The 24,745-nt window shown below is 35.9% G+C and overlaps 1 protein-coding gene across 1 annotated transcript in view; it reads right to left on the bottom strand.

The window, feature by feature from the left end:
* Positions 1 to 24,745, bottom strand: part of LOC150084676 (interferon regulatory factor 2-binding protein 2-like) — a 30,963-nt gene that overhangs the window by 4,794 nt on the left and 1,424 nt on the right. The gene's annotated exons all lie outside the window — the stretch shown is intronic.

Consider the following 24,745-nt stretch of genomic DNA (forward strand, 5'->3'; position numbering starts at 1 on the left):
CTTTTCTGGATTTTACAGACATTCTGCATTCATCACAAGAGTACTGATGGTGCAGATGTGGTAAGGCACCACTTGTGGTTTCCCACATCTGCACCATCAGTACTCTTGTGAAATGTACCAAACACAATGCCACTAGTCTATGTAAATAATCTATGTAATTATTTACCTGTGCATTTGTAGTGACGCAATTTCCCCGCTCACTCGTACCACGTGACCTGCATCCCTCTTCCCCCACTTTACCCTGCCACGCGGCATTCTTAGTGAATAATTACATAGTGGAATAAATATCACTATGTAATTATTTACATAGGTCACTTAGGAAAAGGCCTTTTGCTGTGGGTTCCATAATGCATGAGGAATATTGTTGCATCCGAAAGAGCAGGACTAAAATATTTCCAAACTATATTGGGTCCCTTCATCAGCTGACATTACAATGAAACATAAAATGATGCTGTGCATGGTCATGTATTACACATACATGACCATGCACAGCCTCATTGAAACATGTTAGCATTAGCTGAGGCATACAATGCAAAAATGCAAGCTTATGCAACATCAGCCAAAAAAAAAAGAAAACTTCCCATTTCACCCACCCATTCAATCCAAATGCCTTTCCGGTAAGTCGGGGAGTTCCTGTATATGATTATCAAAATTATTTTTTGCATCCAGTTCCTTTATGACCACATCATAGTATCCAATCAAATTGGTCAGACAATACCCCTTTAACAAACCCATGCTGTGTCTTAATTATTACTTGCAGTCTTGTCTAGATGATCCTGCAATGCTTCTTTAACCATAGACTCCATTATTTTCCCCAGAATGCAAATTAAACTAACAGGTCTAGAGTTATTTGTGTCACCTTTTGATCCCACTTTGTGAATTAGAGATACATTTGCACATCCCCAGTCCATGGAGACCTCCTCTGAGTCAAAGGAAGCTCTCATAATTATGGCTGAGGGTTTGCTTCCCTTGCTGGCTCCTTTAATATCACTGGATAGATCCCATCCACTCTAGGTGCATTTTTTTTTTTTTTTATGTTTAACTTCAACAATTTCTCCTCCACTTTGCTCTCAGTTATTACAAAATCACCTAGCTCCCTGTTAGCATTTGATAAACTTTTGGCACTCCCCTCATTGAATAACTCCTCATGCGTGAATGTAGATGCAAAATACTCATTCAGTTTATCAGCTTCCTGAGCATGATCATCAATAGTCAACCCATTTATGCTAAGTGGTCCAATTTGAAAGGGCAAGATGATTGGTGAAGGGAACAAAGCTTAAGTTCTGCAAATTGCAGCACCTGGAGAATAGGCACCTGCGAGTTGATCTGATTGAGGTGTATAAGGCCTTGAATGGATTGAGTAAGCTGTACTCATTCTAGCAACTCTACATCCTTCCTAAAATAAGGCCTCCACACCTGTACACAGTACTCTAGGTGCGGCTAATGGGATTCTTAATCTTGCTCAGACTAAGAACCTGCGGGGAAACAGTTTCAAATTGAGGAAAGATAGTTGTAGAATATATGTGCGGAAATTTGTCTTTAGCCAGCGAGTAGCTGATTGGTGGAACAGGCTTCCATCTTTTGTTGTGGAAGCTAATAGTCTAAATAAATTTAAGGCTGAGATGGACAGGCATTTGGAACGAATATAGGGATGAAATGGGGGTTTTTTTTGGCTGATGCTGCATAAGCTTGCCTTCTTGCATCGTATACCTCTACTAATGCTAAATACAGTCAAACTTGGTTATAACGAGCATCAAGGGACCAACAATTTTCTCATTATAACCATTATTCATTATATCAACCTCCTATTTTTTTTTTTTTTTTTAATTCTCAATAACTTGATAAAATAGATTCAAAAAACCAAATAAATATTAGAGAAAAAAAAATTTATATATTTGTATATACCACATACAGTTCCCACTTAGTATACCACTTAGCCTGTTCAAACTAGAGTTTGAACAGGCTAAGAGTAGAAAACTTGCTTCTTGCCCTAATGGTAGCCGAGCATTCTGGTCTCTTGCCAAAGCTATTGGCCGCAACTTTTGCCCACCTCTGTCCAAACCAGATGGTTCTGTTGTCACTTCAGCAAGGATAAAGCTGACCTGCTAGCATCCCATTTTTCTTCCAGCTCATGTATTAATGATCTTAGTAAAACGCCTCCCACCATTCCCAACACGCTCCTTTCAATGCCTCCTGTGGCCTTCCGTCAAAAGGATATCAGAAGGATTTTGATGAATCTTGATGCTAAGAAAGCTCCAGGGCCTGATGGTATTTCTCCACTTGTTCTCAAAACCTGTGCTCCTGAACTTACTCCTATTCTTTGCCGCTTTTTTCACTTTCTTATTCCAAAGGTGTTTTTCCTTCTGCTTGGAAATTTGCTCATATCCAGCCAGTTCCTAAAAAGGGTGACATATCCCTCCCATCCAATTATCGTCCCATTGCAATTACTTCTACTCTTTCTAAAGTAATGGAGAAATCAATTAACCGCCAACTCTTAAACTACCTAGAAACCTTCCGTCTGATCAACGATCGCCAGTACGGATTCCGTCAGTGTCGATCCACTGGTGATATTCTGGCTTATGTTACCCATTTATGGACTAATTCAATGGAAAGGTTCGGTGAAACACAAGTAGTTGCTCTTGACATCTCAAAGGCTTTTGATCGTGCTTGGCATAAAGGTCTTCTAAACAAGCTTCCATCTTATGGTTTGCCAACTGTTTTTAGTAATTAGTTATCCAGTTTTCTCTCTGATCGCTCATTGAGGGTGATGGCTCTCTGTCTTCTAACTTCTCCACTAATGCTGGTATCCCCCAAGGTTCAGTTCTTCCCCCCACTCTTTTCCTCTTGTATATCAATGACCTTCTTCCATTGACTGGAAATCCTATCCATAGTTTTGTCGATGATAGCACATTGCATTCAACTTTCCATTTTGAGAAACCTTGACCTGCTCAATCAGCTTCAACTTCTCGAAAATCTGCTACCAATTCCTTAAATGCCGATCTTCAGGTAATTCTCCAGTGGGGCAAAGACAACTTAGTTGATTTCAACCCTTCTAAAACTCAGTCTTGTCTTATATCTCACAAAAAGGATTCTTCTGCTCCTATGCTTATCTTTAGTGACACTCCGATTTCTAGGCAAAATGATATATCTCTTTTGGGGATTACCCTCACTTCTAATCTCTCTTGGCACAAGCACATTACAAATATTGCTTTCTCTGCATCAAAAAAACTTGGTTTTCTCTTTCGCTCTTGGCATTACTTTTCTTCCAAACAGCTGTTCACTCTGTATAAATCGCAAATCTGCCCTGCCGTGGAATATTGTTCCCGCATCTGGGGTGGTGCCCCCAAAACCTCTCTCAGGCTTCTTGATTCCATTCAGAAGAGGTCAGTTAGGTTAATTAATGATTCATCTCTAACAGTCTCTCCACTCGCTTTCTCATAGATGTACTGTTTCTGCTGCATGCCTCTTCTACAGATACTTCAATGGGCACTGTTCTTCTGAATTGGCTTCTATAATTCCCACTCTCTCTTTCAAAACAGTCTAAACACGTGCCGCCACCAGCCAACATCCATTTACTTTCCAACTTCAAACCACAGAACCAACTTTTCATCTTCCTCATTTATTCATTCAACTGCCGTTTTCTGGAACAACCTTCCTTCATACATATTTCCTGAAAATTACAATCTACAGAAGTTCAAGTCGAATGTCAACAAATATCTTCTTTCGTCTTTTCAACCTCCAACCCAAGCACGGTACTAAGTACTATAGGTTCTAATACCTCTCGTGTTTGGGGTTCACAGAAAAAAAAAAAAAAAAAATGTATTATTTGTATTAATATGCTTATATAAACTACAATACACTTAATATTAAACAATTTATTTGTCTGTAATTTTAAAACCATACACTTAATACTAAACACAATTTATTTGTTTCAAAAAAATTGACTAATGTTGTTCATTGCACCCCGAGCTTGGGAGATTGTCAGCACTGATTTTGGTTCACTTTCACTTGTCATCATATCATCATAACAATCATTGTCTTTATTGAGCACAGCATCTACAATGTCACTCTCTGTAGGAAGACCACTAGTTAACAAGTTGTCATCGACTCGTACAAATTCATCGATGTTATCTGTATTAAAACCTATAAGTTTTTACGTAGTAACTATTTGGATAATGGTAAGTTGTTTTCTTCATTTCCACCATCTTCATCTACAATTGAAATTTAATTTCGATTTCTTGAAGCAATTCAATATGGTCATCGAAGTAATGTTGTTCCATGCATCATTCAATAAATTTATAGCATCCAATATCGATATAGGCTCGTTAAGTTTCTGTTCTCTTTGACTGATCAGATGTAGAACTAGAAATCTTTTATAAAATCCTTTCAAACTCTTGATTACACCAATGTCCATTGGTTGTAAAACTGAGGTCGTATTGGGAGGCAGAAACACTAACTTAATGTTGGACAAATTCTGGATCTGGGTATGTGCAAGACAATTATCAAACAACAATAAAATATTTTTCTTCTTTTTCAATAGCTTCTTATTCTAATCACTTAAGTATTGTTGAAAAATATCCGAAGTCATCCAAACTCTTGTTCGCAGTGTAATCCACAGGAAGTTACCTTAAGTTTTTGAAAGACCGAGGTTTTAATGATTTTCCGATAAACAGTTATCAGTTTGTCATCTTTGCACATACAAGTACCGTCAAGAGAGTCCTTTTTGATTTCTTCCCCCAACACATTTTCCCCTTTGAATTAAATTGTCAGGTGTCAAATTATAAAAAAGTCCCGTTTCGTAGACATTACAGATGTCTTCGTCATTGAAATCTTTCCTGATTTCTGCCCAAACACGATCACTCCATTCATTTGCCATTACTGGATCTGCAGATTGAGATTCTTCGCTAATTTTTGCGCATAAAAGATGTTATGTCAGTTTTCAAATTGATCTAGCTAACTATTGTTACATACAAAATCATTACATCCGAATTGTTTAGCAAATTTTTCCACTTGAGCCTTCAAGATCGGACCGTCTATTGAAAATCCAGCAATTCTTTGTGTAGTGAACCATTAAAGCAATGCTTCACCGACATTTGTAATCTCGCACTTTCTAAATTTATTATTATTTTTTTTTTTGGTTATGTTCTTTTCCAGTGCCGATATTTAAACATGTTTATTCTTCCTCAATGTAGATAATACTGTTGAAGAGGACAAAGAAAATGTTTTACCCACCAACATTTTTGCACCATGTTCTAACTCACAAATAATTTTGACTTTTTCGCGAATCGAGAGAGACCTTCTTTTGTTAGCAGAGATGTTTCAGAAGGAAAGGTTCGTTTCTAACTGACTTTACCTTAAAATGACTGTAAAGTGATCTGCATACAAAGTTCTTAGAAGTCCCATTTCCAAAATTCTTATAAGTCCTGAAATAAATTTATGGTTCAGTGAATACAAAAGACAATCTGTAAATAGGGTAATGTGACAAGCGTAATGCCAATGCACTACTTTATAGCCCCTGTCCCCGAAATGACAAGGTCATAAACAGCTGCTAATCTGATGTGGGTGGTCATTAAAGCTAAGTCACTCGTTCCATTTTTGTCTATTCCAAGAATTTGATTTTTTCGACTACCCAAGCAATTAAGATATTTGCATAGTTACCAAAATTTGTACGGTATATCCATGTAGTTTGCTCATTATAACAGTGAACAATTGTATGGGAATACGCAAAAATTAAAATCATTATGGCTTTTTGCTCATTACAGCAGTGATCTCGTTATTTCCATGCTCATTATAACCAAGTTCGACTGTACAAGTAAAAGGAGTTTTAGCTGTACGAATGCTGACTGACATGCCCATAGATTTAGTTGCACATGTAGTGGCCATATGGATGCCAATTAGCACATGATGTAAAACAAATATAACAGCATCCTTTTGGCACTGGTACTTATTACAAATTTCATTTTTCAGCATTAATTGTTTATTACATCTAACATTTCATTTTTTGATTTAATAGTTCTTCCTAGAGCATTACAAAAATTACTGCTATACAAGGCCAATAACAAGTAGAGCATTGTGAGGGAAGGAATAACTATTTGAATTCCAAATAGCTATTAAAATTGCTTAATCCTATTTTTCTATGAATATAAAGTAGCCAAATGGAAAGGAATTTTGTAAGTTTATGAAAAAAAAAAAATCTTCAATTTGGATTTATCATTGGATAAATCAATAAATATTACACGCAATGGAACAACTATTGGTGGCATATTCAGTCATGAACTCAAATCTATTGAATCTAAAAATTATGCATCTTATTTAGTTATCGGAGACCAATAATTTCTGTAGCTGCAATACAGTCTAATGCAGGGTTTCTCAACCGGAGTTCTGCAAGATATCGCTAGGGGCTTCCTGAGAGATCATCAATGAAAAAAATATAAGCATTATGTTTTGAACTTCGCTCACAGTGATGGACGGTGACCAACAGCACATTAACAATTTTGTTTAAAATAAATTTAAAAATGTAAAATAAATTTAGTTGCATTTATTTTACATTTTTTGTGTGTGGATACACTAATTGTTGTTGGAGTGCAATATGTTTTATTTTACAATATATAAATTTGTCACATAACAGTCTAGCTATGACCAGTGTTGTCGTTTCAGCCCCTTTCGTGCTAGACTTGGCCTTTTTCTTGTTTATCTGAAAAGAAAAACTACAAGGATTTGGAATGAGTTATTACTATGCTAACAAGAGACACATCTGAATTTGGATCCTTTGATCCTGGTGTATGTCAATGACATTCTAAAACTGATAGTAAATTGGGAGGAACCACTTCTGTAATTATCGTTTATCCCGTGGTGTTCGGAGATGGCAATAAACAATGACCAAGCAGAGTAAAGCATCTACTTCAGTCGCTTCAAAGCATGAAGTTTTGTTAAATTTGTGGTTTTGAGGTTCATTTGCCCATTTTCACAACAACATTCTACCCTTGTCTATTGCTTTGTTTCTAGGCTAACAAGGTCCGGGACTTTGTGCTGGCCATGAATATTACATTTTATAACCTTTTTATGTGTATCTTTTCTGTTTTCATTACAAAGTTACTTGAAGGAGTAACTTGGGAAACAAAACAAAAAAATTCAGCCAATCACAGATGGTCATTCTGTGATTCTACATTTCAAGTTTTGCAGAGCACAAAAAATATTTGCCCATTACCATCAATTCTTTTCTAACTTGTGCCAGAAAGGCTGAAAAGGTAAGTAAATTTATTATTCCAGTTTTCATTAGTTTGCATGAAAGACCGTTCACAAATTATGAATGATCCACGACGTCGGTGATCGTAAAACTTTGTCCAGTTTTGATACTAATATATATTACTCATTTCTGTGGATTTATTTATTTATTTTATTATTCTTTGCATTTTGTTACAATTTGACAGAACGATTTATAATTTTATTACTCTGGTGTCAGTAAATTTTTTTTTAATTTAAAATTTGTTGAAGGGTCATTTCTCTGATCAAAGAAAGAAAGATATAATATGAAGTTCAAAAAGTTATTTTTCTCATCTGCCTCCCCCCCCCCCTTTCTGCTCAGTAAACAATGAATGCGCACCTCTGAATAGAGAAGTATGAATTGATTTATCTGTGCAATGCAATGCCAATTTTGCAGTGATTCTGTAATAAGTGATTTTATTATTCCATGTAAGTGACTTTATTATTCCAGTTTTTCATAAGTTTTCGTGATGGAACATTCACAAATTATGATGTCATAATTCGTCAAATGTATAATTTGTGATACTAATATATGTTACCCATTGCTATAGATTTATTTTATTTTATTTTTATTATTTTTTACTATTTCTTGCATTTTTTTTACAATTTGAGAGAACTATTTGTAATTTTATTACTCTGATGTCAGTAATTTTTTTTTCTCTCTTATCTGTATTCTGGGAAAATTTCCTGACTATATAAGAATTTGATTATGACATTAACACATGTCCCTTTGTACTTAAATTTAATGGGCATACAGGCCCATTCCGATTATAAGTGCTTTTTTCTCGCAAAAGGACCTTGTGGCAGAAAGGTAAGTGTCACCCACAGAAGGACAAGGACCTTACAGCTGAAAGGCAAATGTGTCTTATATGTTAATTGGAAATGTTGCAATGTGCACTGTATACAAATAATCACAAAATATAGTCATATTATTATTTTTAGATAATACAAAAGTCAGTGTTATAATTAATTAAATTAATAATAATTACCTATTTCCATTATTGTTTACCTACTTTTATTATTTTTATAATCGAATTCTTATATAGTCAGGAAATTGTTTTTAATTCTTGAAAATGCATTGAAACAGCTATTTTCCCAGAATACAGATAAGAGGGGGGGGAAATCACTGCAAGTACGCAATACATTGCCGGTATATAGATCAGCAGATACAATGAGTGTCAGGCATGCTCAGTCAAGTCGGAACTGCTCAGTCAGAATACAATTCACAACAAGTTGGAGCTGGCAGTGACTTGCAAGCTGACCGTTACTCTCAACACTAAACTGCAGGATTACCTTATTATCAACATACCAATTTCAATATTTTATTCTTGCTTCATTAATACCATCAATAAAAAAAATAATAATAACAAAGTAAAAAGTAAGCAGACAGTTGTTGGTAGAACTGCCATCTACCCAGTATTTTATTTCTTTGTTCCAAAAAAAGTAAAAACGAAAATATGATCGGTATTTTTCTGAAACAACCAGTAATATGTTGAGTTTCTTTTTTTTAAAAGGCAAGAAAAATAATATCCTTCTGATTAGTTTTGTTAATATTATCAAAATGTCTGATCAATTGTTAAAAAATTATAATAATATAAAAATAATAAAGAATTATTAATAGTTTTAGTTTTTCATTATTTCAAAATATTGAGGGGTTAATACAGCCAATCCCCGACTTACATAAGGGCTCTGTTTCGCAGAACTCTACGTAAGTAATTTCCCTAAATGCTTATACAGCACTCGCAACTATGCGTGCTGAATTTGAATGAAGAAAAAAAGAAAATGTTCGACGAATATGTAAATAGAATTATTTATTCAGTTTTTTTTCATTTCACGCGCAGAAAAAATGACAAAAGTGTACAAAATTACAAAAAGAGAGAGGAGACAGGCACAACATCAGCAAGTTTTACTTTTCGAGCATTGTTGTCAGAACTAACTCTCCAGCTGATAAGTACGCCACTGCATAAGATGAGGGCTGTGGAGATATTTAGAAGGGGTTTTTTTTCCCAACACATTGCAAAATTTCTCTGCAGCTGTGGAATCGACACTGGTGACTTCAAGCATACTTTGTTTTGGAAACCAGAATGATGTTTAAACCTATTAAACCACCTGCTGCTTGCCACAAACCTGGCTTGGGGTTTGCCATACTGATCCTTAATGTCTTAATAAATACTTCTTTCTTTAGCTTGAATGGTCATTAGACTCAGAGGCACTCGCTTCTGAATCTGATTTTCCATCCATATTATTAATAGCTTTTCCATCTTCGATATAGCGTCCGAACATTGTTGATCCTTTAATATGGTCTTTTACATGTGTCTTTTACAATAGATGACAAACTTTGTCCTGCTTCGTACTTCTTAATCATCTTCATTTCTAAATCAATCTTGTTTCATTTCCCACCACTTGCCTTTTCCATTGGTCGCTTTCCCTTCACCATTGTAATAAGTAAATAGGAATGAAGAGAAGATTCTGAAAATTTATTTCATATTTTTCGTATGATTGAAGATTTCAGTGAAGGGACACATTTCACCATAATACCGTAATGTAAAAACCCACAGAATTTCAGTTATCGGTATTATTGCAAATGCAATAAGATCAAGTTTACTACCCTTTTATAATAGATTACACTAACAGAAAAGCCCAATAAACCTGAAAGTGCAAATTGTTTTTACTGTTTTATGGTAGTAACCTCCAGTAATGTGTTTTAGAAAAACATCAAAAAGGTGTTCAAAACTGATTCTTATAACAGAACATATGATAACAATGAAAGGGTAGTGCTCCATTATAAAAATGACTTTTTAGAGAGATAAATAGTGTAGTTATATAGCAAAAATTTCAACTTCCAAGGTCTTGGAACGAATTACCAAAAATAAAAAAAAAAAACCCAATGTGTTATTGGGTTCACATTACAATATTTTTACAATACCTCCATTTATTCCTACGGGATGCAAAATATGTTTCCACAGTTTTTTTGAGTTTGTGCCAGCCAGCAAAAACTTACATAAAGTTGAATTTCCTTAAGTCAGGAAGTGCCTGTACGGAATTTTTAAAGGGGCCTGCCAGCATGCTCCAATCAGGCCCCGCATTTGCAAAAGCCAGCAGTGCGCTGTATGTCCATGTTCATTTGGTTTAGTCCATTCTCACTTTTTAACGAGACAGGGGAGGCCATTGATAATTGGTGAGCGCTGTATTGCACGGAGGGGAGGACAGTAGGCTATCAGCCTTTCCCTCCTGAGTTACCTCCCCCAACCTCCACTTACACCCCAACCTCCCACCGACTGATTTATGGGAGCGAAAAACTCTACCAATATAATAAAAAAAAAATCACAGGGAATTTTCATTCTAAAGAAGGCATTTTTACGCATTGCGACTCAGTCCCCTAACAACTAGTTCCATAACAACCATCAGTTCCATAACAACCAGTGACATTTCCTAATTAATATTAATTTCTCTGACTTTCCCTGAAAATAAATAGAAATGCAATTTCAAAAAAAAAAAAATTAACAATATTCATGGTAGTTTTTAAGTTTATCAAGACAGATAAAAGCATATCATGAAAAATGCAAAACTGGGATTTCAAAATCAACTTCTCTATGTAAAAGCTTGTTTGTGGGCAGGGTGGTTCCTTTTTTTTTTTTTTTTTTTTTTAAAGCTTGTTGATCCTTTAATGGTAAGACAACAAGCTTGTGACTCACAATTTCCAACATTTTCTACTTTTAACACATTGTGGCATTTAAAAACTCTTATACCCTCCTGGCTAAGGAGTGCTGGTTCTCCCAACTCAAAAATGTCTATAAAGGAGCACAGTCTTAAAATCATTGTGCCTTCTGATGTGCGATTGTAACTTTGTCTTGTAATGCTTTTCACATATTTTATACCACAATTTATTATCTTGAAATCTAAATTTTAATTTCATATCCTTTTCAGACCTCTTCTGAATGTATAAATATTCAATATAAAAATACTGCTAAATTAAAAGAAAGGACAAACTGTTAACAGGTTGTTAAGCATTGTCTGAAAATGTCTATTTCATGACTTCTGGGGAAGAGAAATTCTAAGAAAAACTGAAACATGAATGAGAGCCACATACAGGAATTTAATAAAAACTGTAATGTCTAAATAAAGGCAAACTAAATTAAGGAAAAAAAAAAAAGATATATATTCAGCAGAATGCCTATTATAAGGCAATAGCAGTAAATGGAAATATTTATTTCCAACTATTAAGAGATGGGGAGAAAAATTATGGCACACACCCTAAGGAAAAATGATTCCTTTTTACTTAAATAAGCAGGTACACAAAAAAAGAATAGCATGTAATAAGTTGCATATATATAGTGGATGATTTCCAACTTTTGTATGCTTACAAATTTATCTACAAATAGTCATTCAAACAATGCTTACCCATCTGTTGGCTTTTCACCTGCATGGATATGGAATAGGCTTTCCAACAGATATGTGTTGACAGCATAGGCTCTCATTCAAGTTTCTGGTCTATAGTTAAAAAAAGTTGGAGGATAAAAAGAAAGACATCTTCAGTGTGGACCAAATATGAATGCTATTTTAAGATACAGAAAGAAGCAACGTAAGGTACGCTTAGCAGAACTGAACAGTGAAGAATCCAGAACAAAACATCAAAGCACTAGATAATGAGTTGTCCAAATCATTATGCAGTACTAAACAGTAAAATCCCATTACAACAAAGTTCTTGGCAGGTGCATGAATGATTTTTTATCAAAATTTTGTTATAATGGATAATCACTCAATTATTTTTAAAGAATGATTTTTTTAATAAGTTCTACACATTTCTAAGATACACTATTTTCTGCTTTATTTTACAAAAATATCAGCTTTGAAGTAAAAAAAAATAAAATAAAATAATAAAAAAAGAACCCTCCAAAAGTAATATATATCTGTATAGAGATGACTGTTCTGGAAGCATATTATATTTATAAGAAATATAGTACTGCACACTGCACGGCGATTTTATTAGGACCATGGGCTAACAGCTTGTGGGATTGCCACTGTCCTAGTTCACTGCTCAACAACATGGCATAAGGTCAACAAGGCACAGGAAATTGACATGAATACCAGACCATTCATGTAACAAAGCTATCCTCAATTACCAAAGTGACATGAGTAAAGAATTGTGCTGCCCAAGACAAATACTTGAAATCTTCCTCATATGCCTTACACCACCCTTTCACACATTTGGAGCACTGGATGATTGAACTATCATCTTGAAAATACCCCTATCTGTAGGGGCAAACATGCAGTATTGGCAGCTGTGCCAAATCTAATGTTCACATATAGCCTGCCATTAAGAGTGTGTCCAGTGAGGTCAGAAGATCAAGTATGTCATAAAAACACATTGCCCTACTCCACTTAATCTCTTCCAGCAACCTATGCTGGAGGAGGAAGTGGGGGTGAGGTACTTTTACTGGGATATCCACAGGATGATTGTTTGTTTGTTTGTTTGGGGATTTTTTTGGCACATTTGCGTCTATGGCCATAGTGCGCCAACCCACAGGATGATTCCAGCACTTTGTTCTCTCCACGTGCACTCTTTAACAGTGCTGAAAAGAATAAATCAAGCCTCAACAGACAACAGAACTTCCCTCCAATCCTCTGCATGTATCCTTTGCATTGGTGGCATGAACACAGCCGCAGTTTCTAGGGGGGGGGGGGTCAGAGATCAACAGATTCTGTAAAAGCCTCTTATACATGTAATGCAGAGATTCTATAGGGTTCTTTTCATGGCATAGGTACTGATGCCTTATGATGTTCCCACATTAAATGCAAATGTTAATGTTCCACTGTTTTGCAACATTATGCTTAATAATCGGTTCCGGATGTTAATCACCTCACTTCAAGTTATCTTTTCAGTTACAGCCAAGTTAATTAAAGTATTTCTTCCAGGTTTTAATTCCTTGGGTAAAGACTCAAATGACACTAGTCTTTGAATACCAGAGAAGTGCATCCATTGTCTTTGGTGCAGAAATGTGCACCAACAACTATACCTCTTGGGAAGTTCATGAGAACCTATCTGTTCCTATCACGAACTGATTAAACCACACAGATTTATAGCACTTTACTCACAGATCTCTCAAAGGTGAGAGATACACCAAATGATCTTTGATTTATATATTTTTGCATATCATTTCATATAGTCCAAACTCCATGGTCCTAAACAGTAGCCAGGCAGTATATAACATTTTAACAAACCATATATTCAGAAATATAGTACAGTAAATATAACTTAGTTAACTGTCACTTATTAATACATTCACTTTTGTTTTTAAATTTGTAAATGAAAAGACAGAAATCCAGTTTTAGTGCAATCTAAAATGTGTAATTGTACTGCAGGGTTTAAAAAGAACCAGATCTGAGCATTTCACTCAGAAATGTGGAAAACACAAAAGGTGTGATGCTTAATTCTTTTGCCATATCTTAAAAAAAAAAAACTAGCCCTTTTTTCTTTATTTTCTCCTTGGCCATATTTATAGCATGGGATGCAATTGACAGAGTTCCAGAGAATATTTCAAACAACTGATGAAACCCAAGTAGTTTATTCTTCCCTGTGCTAACCATTCCTAATCAAATTAAGTATATTTTATGCATAGCTGGAGCTTGAAAATAATTTGAAATACTGAATTTTTTGTCAGAACTATTTCATTCAAACAAGATTTATAAAGCACTGTTATTATGCAAATATTTTTGTTTTAGTGAAATATTTCTTAACCATCTTAGCACAATGTTTTCCAACCTGTGGTCTGCAGACCACAGGTTGGAAAACATTAGTTGGGGGGAAGGGGATAGTCCTTAGAAAATATACTAATAATTAAGCAATCCTATTATTATCATAACGTTCATAAATGGGGTAGTCAACATATAAGTGTGAAATTAGTTTATTGTCTTTGGTTGTCTTCAAAACCAAGTAAAAATACAAATTCGTAGACTGAATGTCAAACCAGATTTGAGGATAAAATTGCTTTCTTTTGCTCCTGACAAAGTTGCTCTGTGATGTTAAACACAGCATCATTCACATTAGATCTCTACTCAGTTATATAAAAGCTATAAAGGGAACAGACAGTGTCTTATTGTTATAATATTAAATTAAATAAAGATTGAAATTTAATTTCATTTATTTTTAATATGCATTTATATTTTTTGGGACATAAAAAAGGTACTGAAAAAAAAAAAAAATAAATAAATATCCGAACTATAATAGTCTGCGAAATGCTGATGTAGCAGACTTGCAATACATCATAACAGCAGCAGGCATTTCGTTACCTTTTCTTCACTGGTCAGGTATTTTTTTTTTGGAGGCAAGAAATAGCTTAAAATGGAAAATTAAAAATTTATTCTTAATTCTGACATTGTAAAATAAACCCAAAAAGCCTCATTAGAAACAGCAGTCTTGTTATCTAAAATAAAGAAATAACAATAAATATTTCCAAACTGCTGAATCTAGGGGTAGCAAGCAGGCAAAAAGAAAGAAATAAATCTCTAAGCTCTATGAAAAGCTATTGCAATGGGCAATTTCTGACATACATGTTGCCATAAAGGAGGCTTTTATGACTAAACTTCTCCAATTACAAAATAACATTGGCCAAGAAAAAAAAAAAAAAATCTTTTATACCTCCGGAGCAAAAGTTGCAGATTCTAAAGGAAATTGATCTATCGATTCCAAAAAACAAAAATTATGTCTCTATCATGAATCCACTGGAAGATATATTGAAATTTTGGTAACAGCCTGTCAGCAGTTGCTGGAAAATTCGAAAATTCCTCTGTGCACATGAAAATTTGTAAAATGAGAAAAAATAATTCAAAACTTAAATTTTTTTTATGCCATCTATATTTTCAATTATATTAAAAACATATTTTTGGAAATTAAAATTCTTCAGACATGTCAGCAATAAATGCAAATTTTAAAACTATTCCCCTCAACCTATGCTTTGATTCAAGAAGAGCTCATGGCACAAAGCCAGAGCATGTTAGCAATTGGAGGAAAGCATGCTGCAGTAAAGGAAACTCACTATCAATAATTCTTCATGACATATGTCAATCAACATGTGCATATAACTTAATCAATTTTTTTTCCTAATTGTGTGATAATTAACAGACATTTCTGGAATTTTCTGCAGACAATTCAGAGAAAACTTTTTTTATATAACAGGTATTAGGAGTTTCAACTCTGTGGACAGAATAGATGAAGCACAAATTGCTAAAATATTGATGGGGTGAAATTTACCCCACGTGACTAATATAGGGTGAACAACCAATTTCAAATATCATACAGTAATACTTATGTTTTTATTAATTTTAAAGTACTTTAATCAAATATACAAATACTATATGCATTCTGTTTCCTCAGAAATGTTTGCCACTCAGAGCTTCTTATAGCCAGTTTTGCTTTCCCTCTTAAAAAACCATCAGTAACCTGGTACAGCAACCAACCAGTAACCAACAATCATGGTACAGCTTTTTCATCGTGGATATGACCTGGCAAAAGCATTTCCCTTGCTCATCACTCAGTGTTTTTCCCTCAAAATTTTGAGGGAAAAACACTGAGTTAGGAATGAAGAAAATGAATTTTCAAAGACATTCAGCAGCCCATATCTTTATAATAATTTACAGGTACCGTACTTAGCAGCAATAAAGAAGTTTAATATTGAGTAAAGTTGATGCCAGAATATCATAATTATCTTCTTTCCTTCTTCCAAGAAATCCATACATTATTGCTTTAATAATTTCCAAGCTACTAGTTCAGTATCCTCTAGCTTTGTATCTTTAAGAAGTTTTATTTGAAGCCCAAGAAAATTATTTTCAGTTCTTAATCTGTTAAATTGGGAAACAGTCCCTTATGTAGCAGACTCCACTTTCTTCTTTATCCAGCATCTTAACAAAATTCTTCATTAATCCATTCTTTATACGCAAAGGTAGAAGAAACTTTTGGTTTAACTAATGGAACGTTACTTCTCTTTTGTCACTGCTACACAATGTTTCTCTGTTCCACAAACATAGAAACAACAGTATTTTGTGAAATCTCCCTGCAGATCAATGAGTAATCCAATTATCTTACAGTCACAACAGACGACATTCCAAGCAAAGTTATGGTACTTTATTGCTTTCAAGATCTTGGCTTTCATATGTTTCTTTCAAGACAATGGGATCCATTATGTAGAAAAACCACATTTAAGGTTAAGGAAGAAGGTTTAAGCTTCAAGTTTAAGTTTATGTTATTAATTTTAAGCTTAATTTTGGGTCATCAGTACATTAACACCATGCATTAGGATTATGTTCAATGCCCAGCTGGTTCAGAAGGCCACTAGTATCTTTATGGAAAGAAACTGTCTTCCATAACAAAATATCTCAAAAACTATTTGCAATTTTTTTGATATACTGTAATTTTAGTTTCTGCTTCAAAAGTAACTTCCATTGTTGTTGTCTAGAACCAAGGTAACAACAATGGAAGTTCTGCCTGCTCTTTAGAAAAGTTTAAATCACAAATTAAGTTATAAAACTCTTCTTCCTTAATTAAGAGCAGCACACTGACATTAATCAGTGCCTTTGCATCAAATACTACATAGCTGGAATTTTTTAGACAAACTGAAGTTTGTACATCGGCATCATTATTGAGCCATCCTTCACAAGTTGCCCCAAATAAGTAACAATGTATACTTCAAGTAAGTAACACTTCTCCATTAGAGAAGATTACTGTTACTTAATTTCAGTTGAGTACCACCACCTAGACAGTAGTTTCAAGGCTATTTTGCATATATGCGGTAATTTTTTTGCATATGATAATAGCTCTATTATCCAATTGTCCTTATTAGACTTAAAAAAGCAAAAAGTAGAGGAAAATAATAGTAGGATCAGAAGAATATCTTTTTCTTCTGTTCCTACATTATTTTCCTCTACTTTATTACTACTATCTATAGTGTAAAATAATGAAAGGAACGGTAACTCCTTCAACTCACACTACTCATGAACTCAAACTCCTGGAATAGGCAAAGCTTCCCCAGTAGGGAAGACTGTTGTTACCTATTCTCAGAAATTCCGGGCAGCATCAGACTCCCCCCCCTGGTGACTGTTTCAAAGCTTACTGGCTTCTCATCAGTGGATGGGAAAGTATCCTGGCTGTTTCAAGGCTATTTGGCTTCTCATCATGAGTAGATAGGTACCCATAGGTATAAGGATTGACAACCAGTTGCGACTTATTTACACAATATGAGAGACACCAAAAGGTTTGCTTCTTAGACTAATAATATTTTAGGGCAGGAAACCTCAAGCTACGTAAAATTCAAACAATGACATTAGTTGGTGCATTTACATCATTACTACATAGTTGAATTTTTTAGACAAACCAAATTTGCAGACTGGTATTATTAATTTAACATCTCATAATTATGAAATCTCATATGATGGGTGAAATGTGAAGGTTTTTTTTTTTTTTTTGGCTGATGCTGAATAAGCCTGCTTTCTTGCATCATATGCCTCTACTAATGCTAAAAATCTTTCTTGAGTTGCCCTCATACTTCAAATAAATAACTATTGTAGTAAGCCAAATAACTTTGAAACTGCTGTCTGAGTAGTAGTACTCAACTGAAAATAAGTTGACAGTCTTTTCTAATGGGGGAAATGTTACTTAGTTGAAGTACAAGGAGTCATTGCCCTCCTTATACTTCTAGCTATATAAGCTTGCTTTCTTGCATCATGTGCCTTTGTTAATGCTAATGCTAGTAATTCTCATCTTTCATAATACAGTTCTCAAAATTCCTGTTTTCCAAACTTTGTGTAGATTCCCAAACTTGGATCTTAGAAAGGCTTTTGATACTGTTGCACATGGAAGACTGCTGCACAAATTGGAGCAGTGTGGCATTGGAGGCAAGTTGCTGCTATGGATAAAGGGGTGGTTGAGGGGGAGAAGACAGAGAGTGGTAATCAATGGACACTGCTCATCGTGGACTAATGTTATTAGTGGAGTCCCTCAGGGTTCAGTATTGGGGCCTTTATTGTTTTCTATATTTATAAATGATATTGATGATGGTATATCAGGCTTAATGTCCAAGTTTGTAGACGATACGAAGGTTGGCAGGGTTGTCAAGGACACTACTGACACTATGCTGCTGCAACAGGATTTGGAAAGGTTGAGCAGATGGGCTTCGAGGTGGCAAATGAAGTTTAACATTGACAAATGTAAAGTACTACATATGGGAAACAGCAACCCCAGAGCAACGTATCAACTCTGTGGTACTACACTGACAGTGGTAGAGAATGAAAGGGACCTGGGGGTGGTGGTGCAGGCAGATATGAAGTTCTCTGAGCAGTGCAGACGAGCTGCAAGAGTAGCTCATGGTGTCTTGTCAATGATATACAGGAATTTTTCTAGCAGGGATAAGGAGGTGATTATTCCCTTGTATAAGGCAATGGTAAGGCCACACCTAGAGTACTGTATACAGGCCTGGAGGCCTCATTTCAGGAAGGATGTAGAGCTGCTGGAACGAGTACAGAGAAGGGCAACTAGATTGGTGAATGGGACAAAGGGGTTCTCTTACGAAGAAAGGCTTAAGTTTTGCAAATTACAGTGTCTGGAAACTAGGCACCAGCGGGGTGATCTGATAGAGGTGTACAAAGCCTTGAATGGTTTGAGCATGCTCAATGCTGATGGGATTCTTCCTCTAGCTCAGAAAAATCACCTGAGAGGGCATAAATTCAAATTGAGGAAAGACAGATGTAGGATAGATGTGCGGAAATTTGCCTTTAGCCAGCGGGTGGTTGGTGGGTGGAACAGACTTCCATCCCTTGTCGTGGAAGTTGATAGCCTAAATAAGTTTAAGGCTCAGCTGGACAGGTATTTCGAACGAACAGAGGGGTGAAGTGGAAGTGGTTATTTTTATTTATTTATGTTACTTTTTTTTTTTTTTTTTTTTTTTTTGGCTGATGCTGCATAAGCTTGCTTTCTTGCATCAAATGCCTCTACTAATGCTAATGCTAATGCTAATAATGAAAATTTGAAAAATTCCTGTGCTTATAATTTTCTTATTTACAAATAAAGTTTTTCACCTGTTCTTCTGTTGCTATTTATAAGACCAAACCAACTGAAGCTGATATCACTTTTGAAGCATTCCCCTCCCCCCATTTTTTATAATTATTATAATTTTTTATGATACAGGTAGTTCTGAAGTAGAGCTGATCAACTACTAAATCAGAAACTACAGTTCATGCATGAATTTAGACATTAGGCGCAATTGCTTTTTTTTTTTTTTTTTTTTTTTTTGATTCTTGAAAGACATTTTAATTGTGTTCGCTTCAAAAATATTGTTACGTTTTTCGAATATTGCAAGAATTAAAAACTGCCTAAACAAATATAAAATAAGGCACGCTTAAAAATAAAGCAAAAATAATGGGAGCTATTTTATACACAATGGGAATTATGCAGAAGATAGTTCACTAAGAGTAAGGCAGCCAGGAAAGCCTATGGTATGCCATCGATGATTTATCAAATATTATCCTATTGAGATAGGGATGTGACAGTCCCACTGTTTAAGGCAATTGTGGCACCAGATTTGGAATAAATGCAAAGTTAGTAACTACAGAATGGTTCATTTGATTCATGGTAGAAAAAAATCTTAGAGGCAATGATTAAGAGTACAATCCAGGAACGTTTAGATAGATATGACATTCTGAAGGACATACAACATGGCTTTGTTAAGGAAAAATCATGTTTAACTAACTTAGTAGGCTATTTTGACACAGTTACTCATGAGCTAGATTTAGGGAAAATTTTCAACAGTTTATTTGGATCTTAGCTAAACATTTGGCTCAGTCCCTCATGAGAGGTTACTGTACAAGCTTGAACAGGTTGGGATTACTAAGGATCCCTAACGATTCTCAGGTGGATTGTGGGTGGTTGTAGGACAGAAGGCAGAGGGTTGTGATCAATGTATATTCTTCAGATTGATGTAACATCAGGAGTGAGATCCTTAAGAATCAATTCTTGTGACCACTGTTGTTTCTCATTTTCCTAAATGACATCGACGAAGGGATAGAAGGTGTGATGTCCAAATTTGCACACAACAAAAATTAGTAGAATCTTTAATAATCAATACCAAGCAGCATTCCAAAATGACTTGAACAAACTTCAAAGATGGTCAGAAAACATCAAAGAGGGTTAGTGCTGTTAAATGCAAAGCCTTACACTTGAGGAATAGCAATCCCCAAATAAATTATACACTTGATAGGGTTGATTTAAAAACAATGGAGGAGGAAAGGGATCAGCAAGTTATGATACCGGCAGATACGAAGTTTTCTGAACAGCATAAACAGGCAGCCAGGAAAGCCTATGGTATGCCATCGATGATTTATCAAATATTATCCTGTTGAGATAGGGATGTGACAGTCCCACTGTTTAAGGCAATTGTAGCACCAGATTTGGAATACTGTGTTCAAGAATGGAGACCTCATCTGAAAAAAAAAAAAAAAGACATTGAGCTTCTTGAAAGGGTTCACAGACAGGCAACTCGAATGGTGAGATTGGCAAAAGGATGACCGTACGAGGAGGAACGACTGATTATGTGGCCTACAGAGCATGGCAACGAGGTACCTTAGGTACAAAGGGTACTAGGAAAGTTTTGCAATACAGCTTTGTTTATTTAATTTTTTAAAAGTAATTTCCTCTACATTCAATACACCTCTCCATCCTCCGAAACCAATCTTTAAACCAGTTCTGCCAAGTTTCACTAGGGAGTAAAGCACACTAGTTGTCCCAAGCCCGTAGAAGGTCCTCATCACTGGAAAACCGCCTCCCTTTTAGCTTCATTTTCACATGCGGGAACAGTGCAAAGTCGCAGGGAGCAAGGTCTGGACTGTAGGGAGGGTGCTCGAGAAGTTTCAGTCCTGTCGTGGTCAAATATTCGGTGTAGGCTTTGGCGCGGTGAGCTGGAGCATTTTCGTGATGGAGGTACCAGGTGTCCATTCTTGACTTTGGCCGAAGGTTCTTCATAGATCCAATGACTTTAGGCAGGCATTGTTCAGTATACCACTTAGCTGTGACTGTCTTCTGCGTGTCCAAAACGACACGTTCCACAATTCCACTCGATTTGAAAAATACAGCTATCATTTTCTTCTTTACAGATCGGGATTTTCTGACAATTACGGGTGTGTCGTCATCATCAAAGACCCAAACTTTGTTTTGAGCCTTGGTCGGCAGATCGTAATAGTACAGCCAAGTCTCGTCACCTGTCACGATGTTGTTCACATACCCAGATTGTCCCTTATCAAACTTTTTTAACATCTCCCGGCACCAAGTCACACGTCGTGTCATCTGCTCTTCAGTCAGTTGATGCGGCACCCAGAGAGAACAAAGTTTCTTCACATGCAAATGATCTTGCAGAATCGAACGAATTGCTGGTGCATTTAGGCCCAAAGTATCCTCTATCTGTTGGTAGGTCACTCGCCTGTTTTCGTCAAGCATTTTCCTCACAGCAGTAACGTTTTCCTCCGTAACTGACGTTCGTGGCCTTCCCGGCCTCTCAGAATCCTCCAGAGTGAAATTTCCCCTTTGGAATTCTCTATACCACCTGAATATCGTTGTACGATGTGGACAATCATCATCTAGTGCAAGAGTCATTTCTTCTAAGCACTGGTCTATGGTTAAACCACGCACGAAATTATACCGCAAAACTGTCCTTATCTCATTTCGTGACCACGATGCCATCGCAAGCACTTTACACTCTCACTACTAATGAATAACTGAGCCCATCGACTTGGCGCGGCGGCTACTATGCACGTATGAACATGTCTCAACATGCAGCAACAAGCAGCTTCCTGTGATTCATTGTTGCGTCATATTGCAAAAATTTCCTAGTACCCTTTGTATAGTAGCAGTAGAGGCATGTGATGCAAGGAACCAATCTTTTATGTATCATCAGCCAAAAAAAAAAAAAACCATTTCACACATTAATTCCCTCTAAATGTCTGTCCAGTTCCTCTTTGAATTTATTTAAGATATCAACTTCCACAACAACAGATGGAAGTTTGTTCCAACAATCAACTACCTGCTGGCTAAATATATTCTATAACTGTCTTTCCTTCTTCTGAATTTTTGTCCCCTTAGGTTCGTAATCTGAGCAAGAGGAAGAATCCCGTCAGAATTGAGCCCACTCAACCCATTCAAGGCCTTATACACCTCAATCAGATCACCTTGCAGGTGCCTAGTCTCCAGATGCTGCAATTTGCAGAACTTAAGCCTCTCTGGGTAAGAGGATCGCTTCATTCCCCTCACCAATCTTATTGCCCTTCTCTGTACTCGCTCAAGCAACTCTACATCCTTCCTAAAATGAGGCCTCCAGATCTGTATGCAGTACTCAAGGTGTGGCCTAACCATTCCCTTAAACAAAGGGATAATCACCTCCTTTTCCCTACTAGCAAAATTCCTGTATATCATTGACAAAACCCCATAAACTGCCCTGGCCACATGTCTGCACTGCTCAAAAAATTTCATATCTAAATGCACAATTACTTCCAGGTCTTTTTCATTTTCTACCATCCGAAGTGTAGTACCACACAGTCAGTACAATTCTCCGGGGGTTACTTCTACCCATATGCAATACGTACTTTGCATTTGTCAATATTAAACTTCAGTTGCCACTTCTCAGCCCATCTGCCAAACTTTTCTACATCCTGTTGCAGTAGCACACTGCCATTACTGTCATTAACAACCTTGCAACCTTTATATCATCTGCAAACTTTGACATTAAACCCAATATACCTTCATCAATATCACTGATAAATAAACAAAATAAAAGTGAGTCCAACACCGAACCCTGGGGATTCCACTAATAACATTAGTCCACGAAGAGCAGCATCCATTAATTACTACTCTGTCTTCTTCCACTCAACCATCCCTTTTATCCATTGTAGCAACTTGCCCTTAATACCATACTGCTCCAATTTGTACAGTAGTCTTCCATCGCCAACAGTGTCAAAAGCTTTCCTGAAATCCAAGTATATATCAGAATTATTTTTAGCATCCAGTTCCTTTGTAACCACATCATAGTATCCAATCAAATTTGTCAGACAAGACTTTCCCTTAACAAACCCATGCTGTGTCTGAATTATTACTGCAGTCTTGTCTAGATGATCCTGCAATGCATCTTTAACCAATGACTCCATTATTTTCCCGAAACAGAAGTTAAACTAACTGGACTGTAATTACTCATGTCACCCTTAGATCCTCCTTTGTGAATTGGGGATACATTTGCACATCTCCAGTTCATTGAGACTTCCCCTGAGTCCAAGGAAGCTCTCATAATTATGGCTAAGGGTTTGCTTACTTCCTTTGCCGCATCTTTTAATATAACTGGATAGATCCCATCCACCCCAGGTGCCTTTCTTATGTTTAACTTCAACAATTTCTCTTCCACTTTGCTCTGTTATAAAATCATTAAGCACCCTGTTACAGTTTGATAAACTTCTGGTATTCTCCTTGTGTGTGTGAATGCAGATGCAAAATACTCATTCAGATTGTCAGCTATCCAAGTAGGATCAACAACAGTCGAACCATCAATATCAAGTGGACCAATTTGATTCATCTTCTTCCTTCTAGAGTTTACATAACTAAAATCCTTGCTGTTTTTCTTAACATCCTCTGCCAAAGATTTCTCATAATCTGTCTTCACTTGCCTAACTTCCTGTGTGACTTGATTACAGATAGCTTATATCTATAATAGGCTTCTTTTTCTGTTCATAATTTATATGCATCCCACGCATTTTTGTGACCTGATTGAGGTTTACAAGGCTCCAAGAGGGATTAGTAAAATGAATGAAGATGGAATATTCAGTTATAGACTAGGAACCATAAATAAAAATTATAGGAGCTGAATTTTTGATTAGGTTGCAAGAAGTTCTTTTAGGCAGTGAGTCTTTCATTGATTGAAAATGTTGCCCTTGCAGGTAGTTGAAGCTAACAGTTTGAATAGATTCAAAGGTCAACTGAATACTTACCTGTATGAGGAAGCATACAATTTGTATTTTCTTATCTCCTTGGTTTTTCTCTGACAGTGGAGCAAAAATCCTGTGGCTTCCTTGCACTATATGGCAAATACTATTACTAATTAATGCATTTATTCCTCAGATATAATTTTATCTTTAAGTTTTTTTAACCGATTCATGTAAAATTCAAGAAACACGATTTATGTTTTTGAAATGCTGAATTCAATCATGGTGATGCAAAATATCCTTTGTATGACTTTAATGTACAAGATTAGTGAATGGAACAAAGGGTTGCTCTTAAAAAGAAAGGCTTAAGTTTTGCAAATTACAGTGTCTGGAGACTAGGCACCTACAAGGTGATCTGATTAAGGTGTATAAAGCCTTGAATGGTTTGAGAATGCTCAATGCGGATGGGATTCTTCCTCTTGCTCAGAATAATCGCCTGAGAGAGCATAAATTCAAATTGAGGAAGGATGGTTGTAGGATA

This window comes from Mastigoproctus giganteus, chromosome 6 (genome assembly GCF_048544385.1).
Source record: "Mastigoproctus giganteus isolate SK-2022 chromosome 6, ASM4854438v1, whole genome shotgun sequence".
Taxonomy (NCBI): Eukaryota; Metazoa; Arthropoda; class Arachnida; order Uropygi; family Thelyphonidae; genus Mastigoproctus; species Mastigoproctus giganteus.